Source organism: Pleurodeles waltl, chromosome 4_2, assembly GCF_031143425.1.
Source record: "Pleurodeles waltl isolate 20211129_DDA chromosome 4_2, aPleWal1.hap1.20221129, whole genome shotgun sequence".
Lineage (NCBI taxonomy): Eukaryota > Metazoa > Chordata > Amphibia > Caudata > Salamandridae > Pleurodeles > Pleurodeles waltl.
Window position 1 is genome coordinate 39,072,213 of NC_090443.1, and position 20,287 is coordinate 39,092,499.

Sequence of the window (20,287 nt, forward strand, 5' to 3'; positions counted from 1 at the left end):
TTTCTTATGTCAATAGTGATCCATGATATATGACGTTAGCATGCAGTATTTAGCTTGTGATGTACCCCATTATTTAGGATCATGGTGTGAGTACATGGAGTACATCTCCAATTAAATTTAGCATACTCTTCTACCTTGGTATTATCCCATCTTATCTCTTTAATGAAATCTGGGATCTTGTGGCAGAACCTGCAATTATGACCAACAGTGAAATTGTGAGAAGAAAGCAGAAACACAGAATATGCGGATCACACTTTTCTGACATGTTGTTCGTACTCAGTCTACTTGCTGGCAGGATGCTGATAATTCTGTCTATGGCTTCATGGATCAAGTGGCCAGCAGCTTTTCACATTTGTGACCAACACTGGTGATTGCTGTTCTAGGAATCTCTGATGGGATTATAATGATAAAGGTGTTTCGATTTTTACCGCCTTTCACAAGCTTGTACTTCAACATTGTAATCTAAGTGAGGCCCAAATGGCCCAATTTGAAGTTGTGTAGTATTGAGCGAACTTGTCATTTGTGTAGGACCAGTTAAATGTTATGTTAGAGGAGACTTCTCTAGTGACTGTGCAGAATTTCATGGTTGATACACCCTATGTGTCCCATTACCATCCATCTCCATATAAGAAACAATGGGCCTCATTCTGACCCTGGCGGACGGCGGAGGCCGTCCGACAGGGTACCGCCGCTGAATGACCGCACCACGGTCAAAAGACCGCGGCGGCCATTCAGACATTTCCTCTGGGCCGGCGGGCGCTCTCCAAAAGAGCGCCCGCCGGCCCAGAGGAAATGCCCCTGCAACGAGGACGCCGGCTCAGAATTGAGCCGGCGTAGTTGCAGGGGTGCGACGGGTGCAGTTGCACCCGTCGCGTATTTCAGTGTCTGCTTAGCAGACACTGAAATACTTTTCGGGGTCCTCTTACGGGGGCCCCTGCCGTGCCCATGCCATTGGCATGGGCACGGCAGGGGCCCCCAGGGGCCCCGCAGCACCCCCTACCGCCATCCTGTTCCTGGCGGGCGAACCGCCAGGAACAGGATGGCGGTAGGGGGTGTCAGAATCCCCCATGGCGGCGCTGCAAGCTGCGCCGCCATGGGGGATTCTAAGGGCAGCGGTAAACCGGCGGGAGACCGCCGGTTTGCCTCTTCTGACCGCGGCCGAACCGCCGCGGTCAGAATGCCCTGCGGGGCACCGCCGGCCTGTCGGCGGTGCTCCCGGCGGTCTTAGACCGCCGGGGTCATAATGACCCCCAATGTATTGTTCTCATATAGTATACTCTTCCGAAAATAAAATATATGTCTGGTCTGTTTTTATTCAACAGGATTTAAAGCAATGGAGTGGCACAAGGAACAACGAAATGCTGAGTATGATGCTCTACATGAGGGGTGGAAATGTCTTTGCTGTGAAACCAAGAGAGCAGCAAAACATTAAGGTAAACACTCTACCTTTAGTTGCGTGCAGGAATATAGTGGCCCTCATTACAATCTTGGCGGGCGGCAGAGGCCCCCCGCCAAGGTTGAACCGCCGGGCGGCCGTCAATATGGCCGCACTCCCATGGGGTCGATTTTGAGATCCCCTCTGGCCCGGCGGGCGGAAACCTAGTTTCCACCCGCCGGCCCAGCGGGGATCTCAGACACAACACGGGAGCTGGCTTCTAATGGAGCCGGCGGTGTTGCGGCTGTGCGACGGGTGCAGTTGCACCCGTTGAGCTTTTCACTGCCTGCTATGCTCCCGCCACGGTCGTAAATCCCCAGGAAGCACCGCCAGCCTGTTGGCGGTGCTTCCTCCAAAACATCCCTGGCCGTCAAAGACAGTCAGGGTTGTAATGACCCCCCTAGTCATAGACATGGACTATTGATTGGTGCTTACATGAGTTGTGTTCTGACTTTTTAATTGGTTTGTTACTATGGAATGCTTTACAGGTTTTCCTAAGCTAGGCCTCTTTTCTCTGTCTCATAGCTACAAGAGGGTTGAGTCAAGGTTTAAATCATTAAACTGTGTTTTACTCTAAAAGGTTTGTGGTCTTATTCTTTTTCAAATCCCAAATAATAACCCACATTCTTACACTAATTCTTAAGGTGAAGATCTGAACAATATTTTGAGTTGTATTCTCTCCATGTGCATCAAGTAAAAGACTTGCACATTTCTTGTGAGAAAACAAATTCAGATTAATTTTAAACAACAAACTTCCTAGGCACTTTGCCAAAAGGTATTTAAAAACAGTATTATATAGGCCCGTTTCCCAGATAACATTAAGATCAACTTGTTTAAGTGGTTGTGTTAAAAAAGAATGCCATACTAAGGTGCAGAAAGTGGAAGATCTTGAGAACGCACCCTAAATTGACCCTGTCAGGGAATCCTGATCCTGACCTACACTCCTGGTACCGTACCAGGTACAAAGTAAGCTGACATCCAATGTCACAGACTGCTTTGATAAGTAGGACTCTAGCATTATCATCTTCTGCAGTGTAAAGTGTGGGAGGTAAAACAAGATGCTGAAAAGGTTGTTTTGTTTTAAGTCAAGCCACTTTGATAGTTTTCTTTAAATTTATTGAGTGCACCACATCTTATGATTCAATCCTGCCATGTAAACTATCATTGTCTGGGTCAGAAAATCCTTAAAATATACTGTGTTGCATTTCCAGGATATTTTTAATGTGGGAACAGGAAATCTACCTCTAGTTGTGAGGTACATTTTATTTTACCACATCAGTGATGATATTATGACCTTGCGGGAGAGACAATGGGGAACTGCATGACTGAGCTTTTTCAATTAAGATAGCTCTCACCATGCTGGAAGCAGAAATGTTTGATCCACTAATTAGACAAACTGGCAGGAAGAGATGTACTGTGAAAATTATGATGCAGAATATTTAGTTTATTTCATCACAGTTGAAGACACATGTCAAATGCAACATGCACGGTGCACTACATGCTTATATTTGCTGCCATTGCCGTTGCTAATTATGATTTCTTCATTTCACTACCAGTGATGAGTATAATATACTGCACACTGACAGCATCAATCAGATGCCAATTTCCACAACCCATGGAAAATAGTAATGATCTCCATAGTGCAGCAGCACTCATCTTTAGCTGAGACTTTTACTTTTTTTCTTTTAGCAAACAATGGGACACTTGGAGAACACAATCTACTGTTCCTCAGATTTTGACAGTGCACCCTGGACTTCCCTTTCAATCAGCTTTCCATCAGATTTTGTCTGTGCCCCCGGAACTAGTCATGGCCACAGATTTATGCCTCTGATGCTTCAGGTTAGTATTATAAGATTCTGCCATTTGTGCAATGAACAGCACATGATTCCCATGATCTGGCATGATTCTGGAAAGGCTCTAGTTCTCATTATATTTACTGGAAATTTCTTATGTCAATAGTGATCCATGATATATGACGTTAGCATGCAGTATTTCGCTTGTGATGTACCCCATTATTTAGGATCATGGTGGGAGTACGTGGAGTACATCTCCAATTAAATTTAGCATACTCTTATATCTTGGTATTATCCCATCTTATCTCTTTAATGAAATCTGGGATCTTGTGGCAGAACCTGCAATTATGACAAAGAGTGAAATTGTGAGAATAAAGTAGAAACACAGAATATGCGGATCACACTTTTCTGACATGTTGTTGGTACTCAGTCTACTTGCTGGCAGGATGCAGATAATTCTGTCTATGGCTTCATGGATCAAGTGGCCAGCAGCTTTTCACATTTGTGACCAACACTGGTAATTGCTGTTCTAGGAATCTCTGATGGGATTATAATGATAAAGGTGTTTCGATTTTTACCGCCTTTCACAAGCTTGTACTTCAACATTGTAATCTAAGTGAGGCCCAAATGGCCCAATTTGAAGTTGTGCAGTATTGAGCGGACTTGTCATTTGTGTGGGACCAGTTAAATGTTATGTTAGAGGAGACTTCTCTAGTGACTGTGCAGAATTTCATGGTTGATACACCCTAGGTGTCCCATTACCATCCATCTCCACATAAGAAACAATGTATTGTTCTCATATAGCATACTGTTCCGAAAATAAAATATATGTCTGGTCTGTTTTTATTCAACAGGATTTAAAGCAATGGAGTGGCACAAGGAACAACGAAATGCTGAGTATGATGCTCTACATGAGGGGTGCAAATGTCATTGCTGTGAAACCAAGACAGCAGCAAAACATTAAGGTAAACACTCTACCTTTAGTTGGGTGCAGGAATATAGTGGCCCTCATTACAACCTTGGCGGGCGGCAGAGGCCCCCCGCCAAGGTTGAACCGCCGGGCGGCCGTCAATGTGGCCGCACTCCCATGAGGTCGATTTTGAGATCCCCTCTGGCCCGGCGGGCGGAAACCTGGTTTCCACCCGCCGGCCCAGCGGGGATCTCAGACACAACACGGGAGCTTGCTTCTAATGGAGCCGGCGGTGTTGCGGCTGTGTGACGGGTGCAGTTCCACCCGTTGATCTTTTCACTGTCTGCTATGCTCCCGCCGCGGTCGTAATTCCCCAGGAAGCACCGCCAGCCTGTTGGCGGTGCTTCCTCCAAAACAGCCCTGGCCGTCAAAGACAGTCAGGGTTGTAATGCCCCCCATAGTCATAGACATAGACTATTGATTGGTGCTTGCATGAGTTGTGTTCTGACTTTTTAATTGGTTTGTTACTATGGAAGGCTTTACAGGTTTTCCTAAGCTAAGCCTCTTTTCTCTGTCTCATAGCTACAAGAGGGTTGAGTCAAGGTTTAAATCATTAAACCTTGTTTTACTCTGAAAGGTTTGTGGCCTTATTCTTTTTCAAATCCCAAATAATAACCCACATTCTTACACTAATTCTTAAGGTGAAGATCTGAACAATATTTTGAGTTGTATTCTCTCCATGTGCATCAAGTAAAAGACTTGCACATTTCTTGTGAGAAAACAAATTCAGATTAATTTTAAACAACAAACTTCCTAGGCACTTTGCCAAAAGGTATTTAAAAACAGTATTGTATAGGCCCGTTTCCCAGATAACATTAAGATCAACTTGTTTAAGTGGTTGTGTTAAAAAAGAATGCCATACTAAGGTGCAGAAAGTGGAAGATCTTGAGAACGCACCCTAAATTGACCCTGTCAGGGAATCCTGATCCTGACCTACACTCCTGGTACCGTACCAGGTACAAAGTAAGCTGACATCCAATGTCACAGACTGCTTTGATAAGTAGGACTCTAGCATTATCATCTTCTGCAGTGTAAAGTGTGGGAGGTAAAACAAGATCCTGAAAAGGTTGTTTTGTTTTAAGTCAAGCCACTTTGATAGTTTTCTTTAAATTTATTGAGTGCACCACATCTTATGATTCAATCCTGCCATGTAAACTATCATTGTCTGGGTCAGAAAATCCTTAAAATATACTGTGTTGCATTTCCAGGATATTTTTAATGTGGGAACAGGAAATCTACCTCTAGTTGTGAGGTACATTTTATTTTACCACATCAGTGATGATATTATGACCTTGCGGGAGAGACAATGGGGAACTGCCATGACTGAGCTTTTTCAATTAAGATAGCTCTCACCATGCTGGAAGCAGAAATGTTTGATCCACTAATTAGACAAACTGGCAGGAAGAGATGTACTGTGAAAATTATGATGCAGAATATTTAGTTTATTTCATCACAGTTGAAGACACATGTCAAATGCAACATGCACGGTGCACTACATGCTTATATTTGCTGCCATTTCCGTTGCTAATTATGATTTCTTCATTTCACTACCAGTGATGAGTATAATATACTGCACACTGACAGCATCAATCAGATGCCAATTTCCACAACCCATGGAAAATAGGAATGATCTCCATAGTGCAGCAGCACTCATCTTTAGCTGAGACTTTTACTTTTTTTCTTTTAGCAAACAATGGGACACTTGGAGAACACAATCTACTGTTCCTCAGATTTTGACAGTGCACCCTGGACTTCCCTTTCAATCAGCTTTCCATCAGATTTTGTCTGTGCCCCCGGAACTAGTCATGGCCACAGATTTATGCCTCTGATGCTTCAGGTTAGTATTATAAGATTCTGCCATTTGTGCAATGAACAGCACATGATTCCCATGATCTGGCATGATTCTGGAAAGGCTCTAGTTCTCATTATATTTACTGGAAATTTCTTATGTCAATAGTGATCCATGATATATGACGTTAGCATGCAGTATTTCGCTTGTGATGTACCCCATTATTTAGGATCATGGTGGGAGTACGTGGAGTACATCTCCAATTAAATTTAGCATACTCTTATATCTTGGTATTATCCCATCTTATCTCTTTAATGAAATCTGGGATCTTGTGGCAGAACCTGCAATTATGACAAAGAGTGAAATTGTGAGAATAAAGTAGAAACACAGAATATGCGGATCACACTTTTCTGACATGTTGTTGGTACTCAGTCTACTTGCTGGCAGGATGCAGATAATTCTGTCTATGGCTTCATGGATCAAGTGGCCAGCAGCTTTTCACATTTGTGACCAACACTGGTAATTGCTGTTCTAGGAATCTCTGATGGGATTATAATGATAAAGGTGTTTCGATTTTTACCGCCTTTCACAAGCTTGTACTTCAACATTGTAATCTAAGTGAGGCCCAAATGGCCCAATTTGAAGTTGTGCAGTATTGAGCGGACTTGTCATTTGTGTGGGACCAGTTAAATGTTATGTTAGAGGAGACTTCTCTAGTGACTGTGCAGAATTTCATGGTTGATACACCCTAGGTGTCCCATTACCATCCATCTCCACATAAGAAACAATGTATTGTTCTCATATAGCATACTGTTCCGAAAATAAAATATATGTCTGGTCTGTTTTTATTCAACAGGATTTAAAGCAATGGAGTGGCACAAGGAACAACGAAATGCTGAGTATGATGCTCTACATGAGGGGTGCAAATGTCATTGCTGTGAAACCAAGACAGCAGCAAAACATTAAGGTAAACACTCTACCTTTAGTTGGGTGCAGGAATATAGTGGCCCTCATTACAACCTTGGCGGGCGGCAGAGGCCCCCCGCCAAGGTTGAACCGCCGGGCGGCCGTCAATGTGGCCGCACTCCCATGGGGTCGATTTTGAGATCCCCTCTGGCCCGGCGGGCGGAAACCTGGTTTCCACCCGCCGGCCCAGCGGGGATCTCAGACACAACACGGGAGCTTGCTTCTAATGGAGCCGGCGGTGTTGCGGCTGTGTGACGGGTGCAGTTCCACCCGTTGATCTTTTCACTGTCTGCTATGCTCCCGCCGCGGTCGTAATTCCCCAGGAAGCACCGCCAGCCTGTTGGCGGTGCTTCCTCCAAAACAGCCCTGGCCGTCAAAGACAGTCAGGGTTGTAATGCCCCCCATAGTCATAGACATAGACTATTGATTGGTGCTTGCATGAGTTGTGTTCTGACTTTTTAATTGGTTTGTTACTATGGAAGGCTTTACAGGTTTTCCTAAGCTAAGCCTCTTTTCTCTGTCTCATAGCTACAAGAGGGTTGAGTCAAGGTTTAAATCATTAAACCTTGTTTTACTCTGAAAGGTTTGTGGCCTTATTCTTTTTCAAATCCCAAATAATAACCCACATTCTTACACTAATTCTTAAGGTGAAGATCTGAACAATATTTTGAGTTGTATTCTCTCCATGTGCATCAAGTAAAAGACTTGCACATTTCTTGTGAGAAAACAAATTCAGATTAATTTTAAACAACAAACTTCCTAGGCACTTTGCCAAAAGGTATTTAAAAACAGTATTGTATAGGCCCGTTTCCCAGATAACATTAAGATCAACTTGTTTAAGTGGTTGTGTTAAAAAAGAATGCCATACTAAGGTGCAGAAAGTTGAAGATCTTGAGAACGCACTCTAAATTGACCCTGTCAGGGAATCCTGATCCTGACCTACACTCCTGGTACCGTACCAGGTACAAAGTAAGCTGACATCCAATGTCACAGACTGCTTTGATAAGTAGGACTCTAGCATTATCATCTTCTGCAGTGTAAAGTGTGGGAGGTAAAACAATATCCTGAAAAGGTTGTTTTGTTTTAAGTCAAGCCACTTTGATAGTTTTCTTTAAATTTATTGAGTGCACCACATCTTATGATTCAATCCTGCCATGTAAACTATCATTGTCTGGGTCAGAAAATCCTCAAAATATACTGGGTTGCATTTCCAGGATATTTTTTATGTGGGAACAGGAAATCTACCTCTAGTTGTGAGGTACATTTTATTTTACCACATCAGTGATGATATTATGACCTTGCGGGAGAGACAATGGGGAACTGCCATGACTGAGCTTTTTCAATTAAGATAGCTCTCACCATGCTGGAAGCAGAAATGTTTGATCCACTAATTAGACAAACTGGCAGGAAGAGATGTACTGGAAAAATTATGATGCAGAATATTTAGTTTATTCCATCACAGTTGAAGACACATGTCAAATGCAACATGCACGGTGCACTACATGCTTATATTTGCTGCCATTGCCGTTGCTAATTATGATTTCTTCATTTCACTACCAGTGATGAGTATAATATACTACACACTGACAGCATCAATCAGATGCCAATTTCCACAACCCATGGAAAATAGTAATGATCTCCATAGTGCAGCAGCACTCATCTTTAGCTGAGACTTTTACTTTTTTTCTTTTAGCAAACAATGGGACACTTGGAGAACACAATCTACTGTTCCTCAGATTTTGACAGTGCACCCTGGACTTCCCTTTCAATCAGCTTTACATCAGATTTTGTCTGTGCCCCCGGAACTAGTCATGGCCACAGATTTATGCCTCTGATGCTTCAGGTTAGTATTATAAGATTCTGCCATTTGTGCAATGAACAGCACATGATTCCCATGATCTGGCATGATTCTGGAAAGGCTCTAGTTCTCATTATATTTACAGGAAATTTCTTATGTCAATAGTGATCCATGATATATGACGTTAGCATGCAGTATTTAGCTTGTGATGTACCCCATTATTTAGGATCATGGTGTGAGTACATGGAGTACATCTCCAATTAAATTTAGCATACTCTTATACCTTGGTATTATCCCATCTTATCTCTTTAATGAAATCTGGGATCTTGCGGCAGAACCTGCAATTATGACAAACAGTGAAATTGTGAGAATAAAGCAGAAAAACACAATATCTGGATCACACTTTTCTGACATGTTGTTGGTACTCAGTCTACTTGCTGGCAGGATGCAGATAATTCTGTCTATGGCTTCATGGATCAAATGGCCAGCAGCTTTTCACATTTGTGACCAACACTGGTAATTGCTGTTCTAGGAATCTCTGATGGGATTATAATGATAAAGGTGTTTCGATTTTTACCGCCTTTCACAAGCTTGTACTTCAACATTGTAATCTAAGTGAGGCCCAAATGGCCCAATTTGAAGTTGTATAGTATTGAGCGGACTTGTCATTTGTGTGGGACCAGTTAAATGTTATGTTAGAGGAGACTTCTCTAGTGACTGTGCAGAATTTCAAGGTTGATACACACTAGGTGTCCCATTACCATCCATCTCCATATAAGAAACAATGTATTGTTCTCATATAGTATACTGTTCCGAAAATAAAATATGTGTCTGGTCTGTTTTTATTTAACAGGATTTAAAGCAATGGAGTGGCACAAGGAACAACGAAATGCTGATTATGATGCTCTACATGAGGGGTGGAAATGTCTTTGCTGTGAAACCAAGACAGCAGCAAAACATTAAGGTAAACACTGTACCTTTAGTTGGGTGCAGGAATATAGTGGCCCTCATTACAATCTTGGCGGGCGGCAGAGGCCCCCCGCCAAGGTTGAACCGCCGGGCGGCCGTCAATGTGGCCGCACTCCCATGTGGTCGATTTTGAGATCCCCTCTGGCCCGGCGGGCGGAAACCTGGTTTCCACCCGCCGGCCCAGCGGGGATCTCAGACACAACACGGGAGCTTGCTTCTAATGGAGCCGGCGGTGTTGCGGCTGTGTGACGGGTGCAGTTCCACCCGTTGATCTTTTCACTGTCTGCTATGCTCCCGCCGCGGTCGTAATTCCCCAGGAAGCACCGCCAGCCTGTTGGCGGTGCTTCCTCCAAAACAGCCCTGGCCGTCAAAGACAGTCAGGGTTGTAATGCCCCCCATAGTCATAGACATAGACTATTGATTGGTGCTTGCATGAGTTGTGTTCTGACTTTTTAATTGGTTTGTTACTATGGAAGGCTTTACAGGTTTTCCTAAGCTAAGCCTCTTTTCTCTGTCTCATAGCTACAAGAGGGTTGAGTCAAGGTTTAAATCATTAAACCTTGTTTTACTCTGAAAGGTTTGTGGCCTTATTCTTTTTCAAATCCCAAATAATAACCCACATTCTTACACTAATTCTTAAGGTGAAGATCTGAACAATATTTTGAGTTGTATTCTCTCCATGTGCATCAAGTAAAAGACTTGCACATTTCTTGTGAGAAAACAAATTCAGATTAATTTTAAACAACAAACTTCCTAGGCACTTTGCCAAAAGGTATTTAAAAACAGTATTGTATATGCCCGTTTCCCAGATAACATTAAGATCAACTTGTTTAAGTGGTTGTGTTAAAAAAGAATGCCATACTAAGGTGCAGAAAGTTGAAGATCTTGAGAACGCACTCTAAATTGACCCTGTCAGGGAATCCTGATCCTGACCTACACTCCTGGTACCGTACCAGGTACAAAGTAAGCTGACATCCAATGTCACAGACTGCTTTGATAAGTAGGACTCTAGCATTATCATCTTCTGCAGTGTAAAGTGTGGGAGGTAAAACAAGATCCTGAAAAGGTTGTTTTGTTTTAAGTCAAGCCACTTTGATAGTTTTCTTTAAATTTATTGAGTGCACCACATCTTATGATTCAATCCTGCCATGTAAACTATCATTGTCTGGGTCAGAAAATCCTCAAAATATACTGGGTTGCATTTCCAGGATATTTTTTATGTGGGAACAGGAAATCTACCTCTAGTTGTGAGGTACATTTTATTTTACCACATCAGTGATGATATTATGACCTTGCGGGAGAGACAATGGGGAACTGCCATGACTGAGCTTTTTCAATTAAGATAGCTCTCACCATGCTGGAAGCAGAAATGTTTGATCCACTAATTAGACAAACTGGCAGGAAGAGATGTACTGTGAAAATTATGATGCAGAATATTTAGTTTATTCCATCACAGTTGAAGACACATGTCAAATGCAACATGCACGGTGCACTACATGCTTATATTTGCTGCCATTGCCGTTGCTAATTATGATTTCTTCATTTCACTACCAGTGATGAGTATAATATACTACACACTGACAGCATCAATCAGATGCCAATTTCCACAACCCATGGAAAATAGTAATGATCTCCATAGTGCAGCAGCACTCATCTTTAGCTGAGACTTTTACTTTTTTTCTTTTAGCAAACAATGGGACACTTGGAGAACACAATCTACTGTTCCTCAGATTTTGACAGTGCACCCTGGACTTCCCTTTCAATCAGCTTTACATCAGATTTTGTCTGTGCCCCCGGAACTAGTCATGGCCACAGATTTATGCCTCTGATGCTTCAGGTTAGTATTATAAGATTCTGCCATTTGTGCAATGAACAGCACATGATTCCCATGATCTGGCATGATTCTGGAAAGGCTCTAGTTCTCATTATATTTACAGGAAATTTCTTATGTCAATAGTGATCCATGATATATGACGTTAGCATGCAGTATTTAGCTTGTGATGTACCCCATTATTTAGGATCATGGTGTGAGTACATGGAGTACATCTCCAATTAAATTTAGCATACTCTTATACCTTGGTATTATCCCATCTTATCTCTTTAATGAAATCTGGGATCTTGCGGCAGAACCTGCAATTATGACAAACAGTGAAATTGTGAGAATAAAGCAGAAAAACACAATATCTGGATCACACTTTTCTGACATGTTGTTGGTACTCAGTCTACTTGCTGGCAGGATGCAGATAATTCTGTCTATGGCTTCATGGATCAAATGGCCAGCAGCTTTTCACATTTGTGACCAACACTGGTAATTGCTGTTCTAGGAATCTCTGATGGGATTATAATGATAAAGGTGTTTCGATTTTTACCGCCTTTCACAAGCTTGTACTTCAACATTGTAATCTAAGTGAGGCCCAAATGGCCCAATTTGAAGTTGTATAGTATTGAGCGGACTTGTCATTTGTGTGGGACCAGTTAAATGTTATGTTAGAGGAGACTTCTCTAGTGACTGTGCAGAATTTCAAGGTTGATACACACTAGGTGTCCCATTACCATCCATCTCCATATAAGAAACAATGTATTGTTCTCATATAGTATACTGTTCCGAAAATAAAATATGTGTCTGGTCTGTTTTTATTTAACAGGATTTAAAGCAATGGAGTGGCACAAGGAACAACGAAATGCTGATTATGATGCTCTACATGAGGGGTGGAAATGTCTTTGCTGTGAAACCAAGACAGCAGCAAAACATTAAGGTAAACACTGTACCTTTAGTTGGGTGCAGGAATATAGTGGCCCTCATTACAATCTTGGCGGGCGGCAGAGGCCCCCCGCCAAGGTTGAACCGCCGGGCGGCCGTCAATGTGGCCGCACTCCCATGTGGTCGATTTTGAGATCCCCTCTGGCCCGGCGGGCGGAAACCTGGTTTCCACCCGCCGGCCCAGCGGGGATCTCAGACACAACACGGGAGCTGGCTTCTAATGGAGCCGGCGGTGTTGCGGCTGTGCGACGGGTGCAGTTGCACCCGTTGAGCTTTTCACTGTCTGCTATGCTCCCGCCGCGGTCGTAATTCCCCAGGAAGCACCGCCAGCCTGTTGCCGGTGCTTCCTCCAAAACAGCCCTGGCCGTCAAAGACAGTCAGAGTTGTAATGACCCCCATAGTCATAGACATAGACTATTGATTGGTGCTTACATGAGTTGTGTTCTGACTTTTTAATTGGTTTGTTACTATGGAATGCTTTACAGGTTTTCCTAAGCTAAGCCTCTTTTCTCTGTCTCATAGCTACAAGAGGGTTGAGTCAAGGTTTAAATCATTAAACTGTGTTTTACTCTGAAAGGTTTGTGGCCTTATTCTTTTTCAAATCCCAAATAATAACCCACATTCTTACACTAATTCTTAAGGTGATGATCTGAACAATATTTTAAGTTGAATTCTCTCCATGTGCATCAAGTAAAAGACTTGCACATTTCTTGTGAGAAAACAAATTCAGATTAATTTTAAACAACAAACTTCCTAGGCACTTTGCCAAATGGTATTTAAAAACAGTATTATATAGGCCCGTTTCCCAGATAACATTAAGATCAACTTGTTTAAGTGGTTGTGTTAAATAAGAATGCCATACTAAGGTGCAGAAAGTGGAAGATCTTGAGAACTCACCCTAAATTGACCCTGTCAGGGAATCCTGATCCTGACCTACACTCCTGGTACCGTACCAGGTACAAAGTAAGCTGACATCCAATGTCACAGACTGCTTTGATAAGTATGACTCTAGCATTATCATCTTCTGCAGTGTAAAGTGTGGGAGGTAAAACAAGATCCTGAAAAGGTTGTTTTGTTTTAAGTCAAGCCACTTTGATAGTTTTCTTTAAATTTATTGAGTGCACCACATCTTATGATTCAATCCTGCCATGTAAACTATCATTGTCTGGGTCAGAAAATCCTTAAAATATACTGGGTTGCATTTCCAGGATATTTTTAATGTGGGAACAGGAAATCTACCTCTAGTTGGGTGGTACATTTTATTTTACCACATCAGTGATGATATTATGACCTTGCGGGAGAGACAATGGGGAACTGCCATGACTGAGCATTTTCAATTAAGATAGCTCTCACCATGCTGGAACCAGAAATGTTTGATCCACTAATTAGACAAACTGGCAGGAAGAGATGTACTGTGAAAATTATGATGCAGAATATTTAGTTTATTCCATCACATTTGAAGACACATGTCAAATGCAACATGCACGGTGCACTACATGCTTATATTTGCTGCCGTTGCTAATTATGATTTCTTCATTTCACTACCAGTGATGAGAATAATATACTGCACACTGACAGCATCAATCAGATGCCAATTTCCACAACCCATGGAAAATAGTAATGATCTCCATAGTGCAGCAGCACTCATCTTTAGCTGAGACTTTTACTTTTTTTCTTTTAGCAAACAATGGGACACTTGGAGAACACAATCTACTGTTCCTCCGATTTTGACAGTGCACCCTGGACTTCCCTTTCAATCAGCTTTACATCAGATTTTGTCTGTGCCCCCGGAACTAGTCATGGCCACAGATTTATGCCTCTGATGTTTCAGGTTAGTATTATAAGATTCTGCCATTTGTGCAATGAACAGCACATGATTCCCATGATCTGGCATGATTCTGGAAAGGCTCTAGTTCTCATTATATTTACTGGAAATTTCTTATGTCAATAGTGATCCATGATATATGACGTTAGCATGCAGTATTTCGCTTGTGATGTACCCCATTATTTAGGATCATGGTGGGAGTACATGGAGTACATCTCCAATTAAATTTAGCACACTCTTATACCTTGGTATTATCCCATCTTATCTCTTTAATGAAATCTGGGATCTTGTTGCAGAACCTGCAATTATGACAAAGAGTGAAATTGTGAGAATAAAGCAGAAACACAGAATATGCGGATCACACTTTTCTGACATGTTGTTGGTACTCAGTCTACTTGCTGGCAGGATGCAGATAATTCTGTCTATGGCTTCATGGATCAAGTGGCCAGCAGCTTTTCACATTTGTGACCAACACTGGTAATTGCTGTTCTAGGAATTTCTGATGGGATTATAATGATAAAGGTGTTTCGATTTTTACCGCCTTTCACAAGCTTGTACTTCAACATTGTAATCTAAGTGAGGCCCAAATGGCCCAATTTGAAGTTCTGTAGTATTGAGCGGACTTGTCATTTGTGTGGGACCAGTTAAATGTTATGTTAGAGGAGACTTCTCTAGTGACTGTGCAGAATTTCATGGTTGATACACCCTAGGTGTCCCATTACCATCCATCTCCATATAAGAAACAATGTATTGTTCTCATATAGTATACTCTTCCGAAAATAAAATATATGTCTGGTCTGTTTTTATTCAACAGGATTTAAAGCAATGGAGTGGCACAAGGAACAACGAAATGCTGAGTATGATGCTCTACATGAGGGGTGGAAATGTCTTTGCTGTGAAACCAAGACAGCAGCAAAACATTAAGGTAAACACTCTACCTTTAGTTGGGTGCAGGAATATAGTGGCCCTCATTACAACCTTGGCGGGCGGCACAGGCCCCCCGCCAAGGTTGAACCGCCGGGCGGCCGTCAATGTGGCCGCACTCCCATGGGGTCGATTTTGAGATCCCCTCTGGCCCGGCGGGCGGAAACCTGGTTTCCACCCGCCGGCCCAGCGGGGATCTCAGACACAACACGGGAGCTGGCTTCTAATGGAGCCGGCGGTGTTGCGGCTGTGTGACGGGTGCAGTTCCACCCGTTGATCTTTTCACTGTCTGCTATGCTCCCGCCGCGGTCGTAATTCCCCAGGAAGCACCGCCAGCCTGTTGGCGGTGCTTCCTCCAAAACAGCCCTGACCGTCAAAGACAGTCAGGGTTGTAATGACCCCCATAGTCATAGACATAGACTATTGATTGGTGCTTACATGAGTTGTGTTCTGACTTTTTAATTGGTTTGTTACTATGGAATGCTTTACAGGTTTTCCAAAGCTAAGCCTCTTTTCTCTGTCTCATAGCTACAAGAGGGTTGAGTCAAGGTTTAAATCATTAAACTGTGTTTTACTCTGAAAGGTTTGTGGCCTTATTCTTTTTCAAATCCCAAATAATAACCCACATTCTTACACTAATTCTTAAGGTGAAGATCTGAACAATATTTTGAGTTGTATTCTCTCCATGTGCATCAAGTAAAAGACTTGCACATTTCTTGTGAGAAAACAAATTCAGATTAATTTTAAACAACAAACTTCCTAGGCACTTTGCCAAAAGGTATTTAAAAACAGTATTATATAGGCCTGTTTCCCAGATAACATTAAGATCAACTTGTTTAAGTGTTTGTGTTAAATAAGAATGCCATCCTAAGGTGCAGAAAGTAGAAGATCTTGAGAACTCACCCTAAATTGACCCTGTCAGGGAATCCTGATCCTGACCTACACTCCTGGTACCGTACCAGGTACAAAGTAAGCTGACATCCAATGTCACAGACTGCTTTGATAAGTAGGACTCTAGCATTATCATCTTCTGCAGTGTAAAGTGTGGGAGGTAAAACAAGATCCTGAAAAGGTTGTTTTGTTTTAAGTCAAGCCACTTTGATAGTTTTCTTTAAATTTATTGAGTGCACCACATCTTATGATTCAATCCTGCCATGTAAACTATCATTGTCTGGGTCAGAAAATCCTTAAAATATACTGGGTTGCATTTCCAGGATATTTTTAATGTGGGAACAGGAAATCTACCTCTAGTTGTGAGGTACATTTTATTTTACCACATCAGTGATGATATTATGACCTTGCGGGAGAGACAATGGGGAACTGCCATGACTGAGCTTTTTCAATTAAGATAGCTCTCACCATGCTGGAAGCAGAAATGTTTGATCCACTAATTAGACAAACTGGCAGGAAGAGATGTACTGTGAAAATTATGATGCAGAATATTTAGTTTATTCCATGACAGTTGAAGACACATGTCAAATGCAACATGCACGGTGCACTACATGCTTATATTTGCTGCCATTGCCGTTGCTAATTATGATTTCTTCATTTCACTACCAGTGATGAGTGTAATATACTGCACACTGACAGCATCAATCAGATGCCAATTTCCACAACCCATGGAAAATAGGAATGATCTCCATAGTGCAGCAGCACTCATCTTTAGCTGAGACTTTTACTTTTTTTCTTTTAGCAAACAATGGGACACTTGGAGAACACAATCTACTGTTCCTCCGATTTTGACAGTGCACCCTGGACTTCCCTTTCAATCAGCTTTCCATCAGATTTTGTCTGTGCCCCCGGAACTAGTCATGGCCACAGATTTATGCCTCTGATGCTTCAGGTTAGTATTATAAGATTCTGCCATTTGTGCAATGAACAGCACATGATTCCCATGATCTGGCATGATTCTGGAAAGGCTCTAGTTCTCATTATATTTACTGGAAATTTCTTATGTCAATAGTGATCCATGATATATGACGTTAGCACGCAGTATTTAGCTTGTGATGTACCCCATTATTTAGGATCATGGTGTGAGTACATGGAGTACATCTCTAATTAAATTTAGCATACTCTTATACCTTGGTATTATCCCATCTTATCTCTTTAATGAAATCTGGGATCTTGTGGCAGAACCTGCAATTATGACAAACAGTGAAATTGTGAGAATAAAGCAGAAACACAGAATATGCAGATCACACTTTTCTGACATGTTGTTGGTACTCAGTCTACTTGCTGGCAGGATGCAGATAATTCTGTCTATGGCTTCATGGATCAAGTGGCCAGCAGCTTTTCACATTTGTGACCAACACTGGTAATTGCTGTTCTAGGAATTTCTGATGGGATTATAATGATAAAGGTGTTTCGATTTTTACCGCCTTTCACAAGCTTGTACTTCAACATTGTAATCTAAGTGAGGCCCAAATGGCCCAATTTGAAGTTCTGTAGTATTGAGCGGACTTGTCATTTGTGTGGGACCAGTTAAATGTTATGTTAGAGGAGACTTCTCTAGTGACTGTGCAGAATTTCATGGTTGATACACCCTAGGTGTCCCATTACCATCCATCTCCATATAAGAAACAATGTATTGTTCTCATATAGTATACTCTTCCGAAAATAAAATATATGTCTGGTCTGTTTTTATTCAACAGGATTTAAAGCAATGGAGTGGCACAAGGAACAACGAAATGCTGAGTATGATGCTCTACATGAGGGGTGGAAATGTCTTTGCTGTGAAACCAAGACAGCAGCAAAACATTAAGGTAAACACTCTACCTTTAGTTGGGTGCAGGAATATAGTGGCCCTCATTACAACCTTGGCGGGCGGCACAGGCCCCCCGCCAAGGTTGAACCGCCGGGCGGCCGTCAATGTGGCCGCACTCCCATGGGGTCGATTTTGAGATCCCCTCTGGCCCGGCGGGCGGAAACCTGGTTTCCACCCGCCGGCCCAGCGGGGATCTCAGACACAACACGGGAGCTGGCTTCTAATGGAGCCGGCGGTGTTGCGGCTGTGTGACGGGTGCAGTTCCACCCGTTGATCTTTTCACTGTCTGCTATGCTCCCGCCGCGGTCGTAATTCCCCAGGAAGCACCGCCAGCCTGTTGGCGGTGCTTCCTCCAAAACAGCCCTGACCGTCAAAGACAGTCAGGGTTGTAATGACCCCCATAGTCATAGACATAGACTATTGATTGGTGCTTACATGAGTTGTGTTCTGACTTTTTAATTGGTTTGTTACTATGGAATGCTTTACAGGTTTTCCAAAGCTAAGCCTCTTTTCTCTGTCTCATAGCTACAAGAGGGTTGAGTCAAGGTTTAAATCATTAAACTGTGTTTTACTCTGAAAGGTTTGTGGCCTTATTCTTTTTCAAATCCCAAATAATAACCCACATTCTTACACTAATTCTTAAGGTGAAGATCTGAACAATATTTTGAGTTGTATTCTCTCCATGTGCATCAAGTAAAAGACTTGCACATTTCTTGTGAGAAAACAAATTCAGATTAATTTTAAACAACAAACTTCCTAGGCACTTTGCCAAAAGGTATTTAAAAACAGTATTATATAGGCCTGTTTCCCAGATAACATTAAGATCAACTTGTTTAAGTGTTTGTGTTAAATAAGAATGCCATCCTAAGGTGCAGAAAGTAGAAGATCTTGAGAACTCACCCTAAATTGACCCTGTCAGGGAATCCTGATCCTGACCTACACTCCTGGTACCGTACCAGGTACAAAGTAAGCTGACATCCAATGTCACAGACTGCTTTGATAAGTAGGACTCTAGCATTATCATCTTCTGCAGTGTAAAGTGTGGGAGGTAAAACAAGATCCTGAAAAGGTTGTTTTGTTTTAAGTCAAGCCACTTTGATAGTTTTCTTTAAATTTATTGAGTGCACCACATCTTATGATTCAATCCTGCCATGTAAACTATCATTGTCTGGGTCAGAAAATCCTTAAAATATACTGGGTTGCATTTCCAGGATATTTTTAATGTGGGAACAGGAAATCTACCTCTAGTTGTGAGGTACATTTTATTTTACCACATCAGTGATGATATTATGACCTTGCGGGAGAGACAATGGGGAACTGCCATGACTGAGCTTTTTCAATTAAGATAGCTCTCACCATGCTGGAAGCAGAAATGTTTGATCCACTAATTAGACAAACTGGCAGGAAGAGATGTACTGTGAAAATTATGATGCAGAATATTTAGTTTATTCCATGACAGTTGAAGACACATGTCAAATGCAACATGCACGGTGCACTACATGCTTATATTTGCTGCCATTGCCGTTGCTAATTATGATTTCTTCATTTCACTACCAGTGATGAGTGTAATATACTGCACACTGACAGCATCAATCAGATGCCAATTTCCACAACCCATGGAAAATAGGAATGATCTCCATAGTGCAGCAGCACTCATCTTTAGCTGAGACTTTTACTTTTTTTCTTTTAGCAAACAATGGGACACTTGGAGAACACAATCTACTGTTCCTCCGATTTTGACAGTGCACCCTGGACTTCCCTTTCAATCAGCTTTCCATCAGATTTTGTCTGTGCCCCCGGAACTAGTCATGGCCACAGATTTATGCCTCTGATGCTTCAGGTTAGTATTATAAGATTCTGCCATTTGTGCAATGAACAGCACATGATTCCCATGATCTGGCATGATTCTGGAAAGGCTCTAGTTCTCATTATATTTACTGGAAATTTCTTATGTCAATAGTGATCCATGATATATGACGTTAGCACGCAGTATTTAGCTTGTGATGTACCCCATTATTTAGGATCATGGTGTGAGTACATGGAGTACATCTCTAATTAAATTTAGCATACTCTTATACCTTGGTATTATCCCATCTTATCTCTTTAATGAAATCTGGGATCTTGTGGCAGAACCTGCAATTATGACAAACAGTGAAATTGTGAGAATAAAGCAGAAACACAGAATATGCAGATCACACTTTTCTGACATGTTGTTGGTACTCAGTCTACTTGCTGGCAGGATGCAGATAATTCTGTCTATGGCTTCATGGATCAAGTGGCCAGTAGCTTTTCA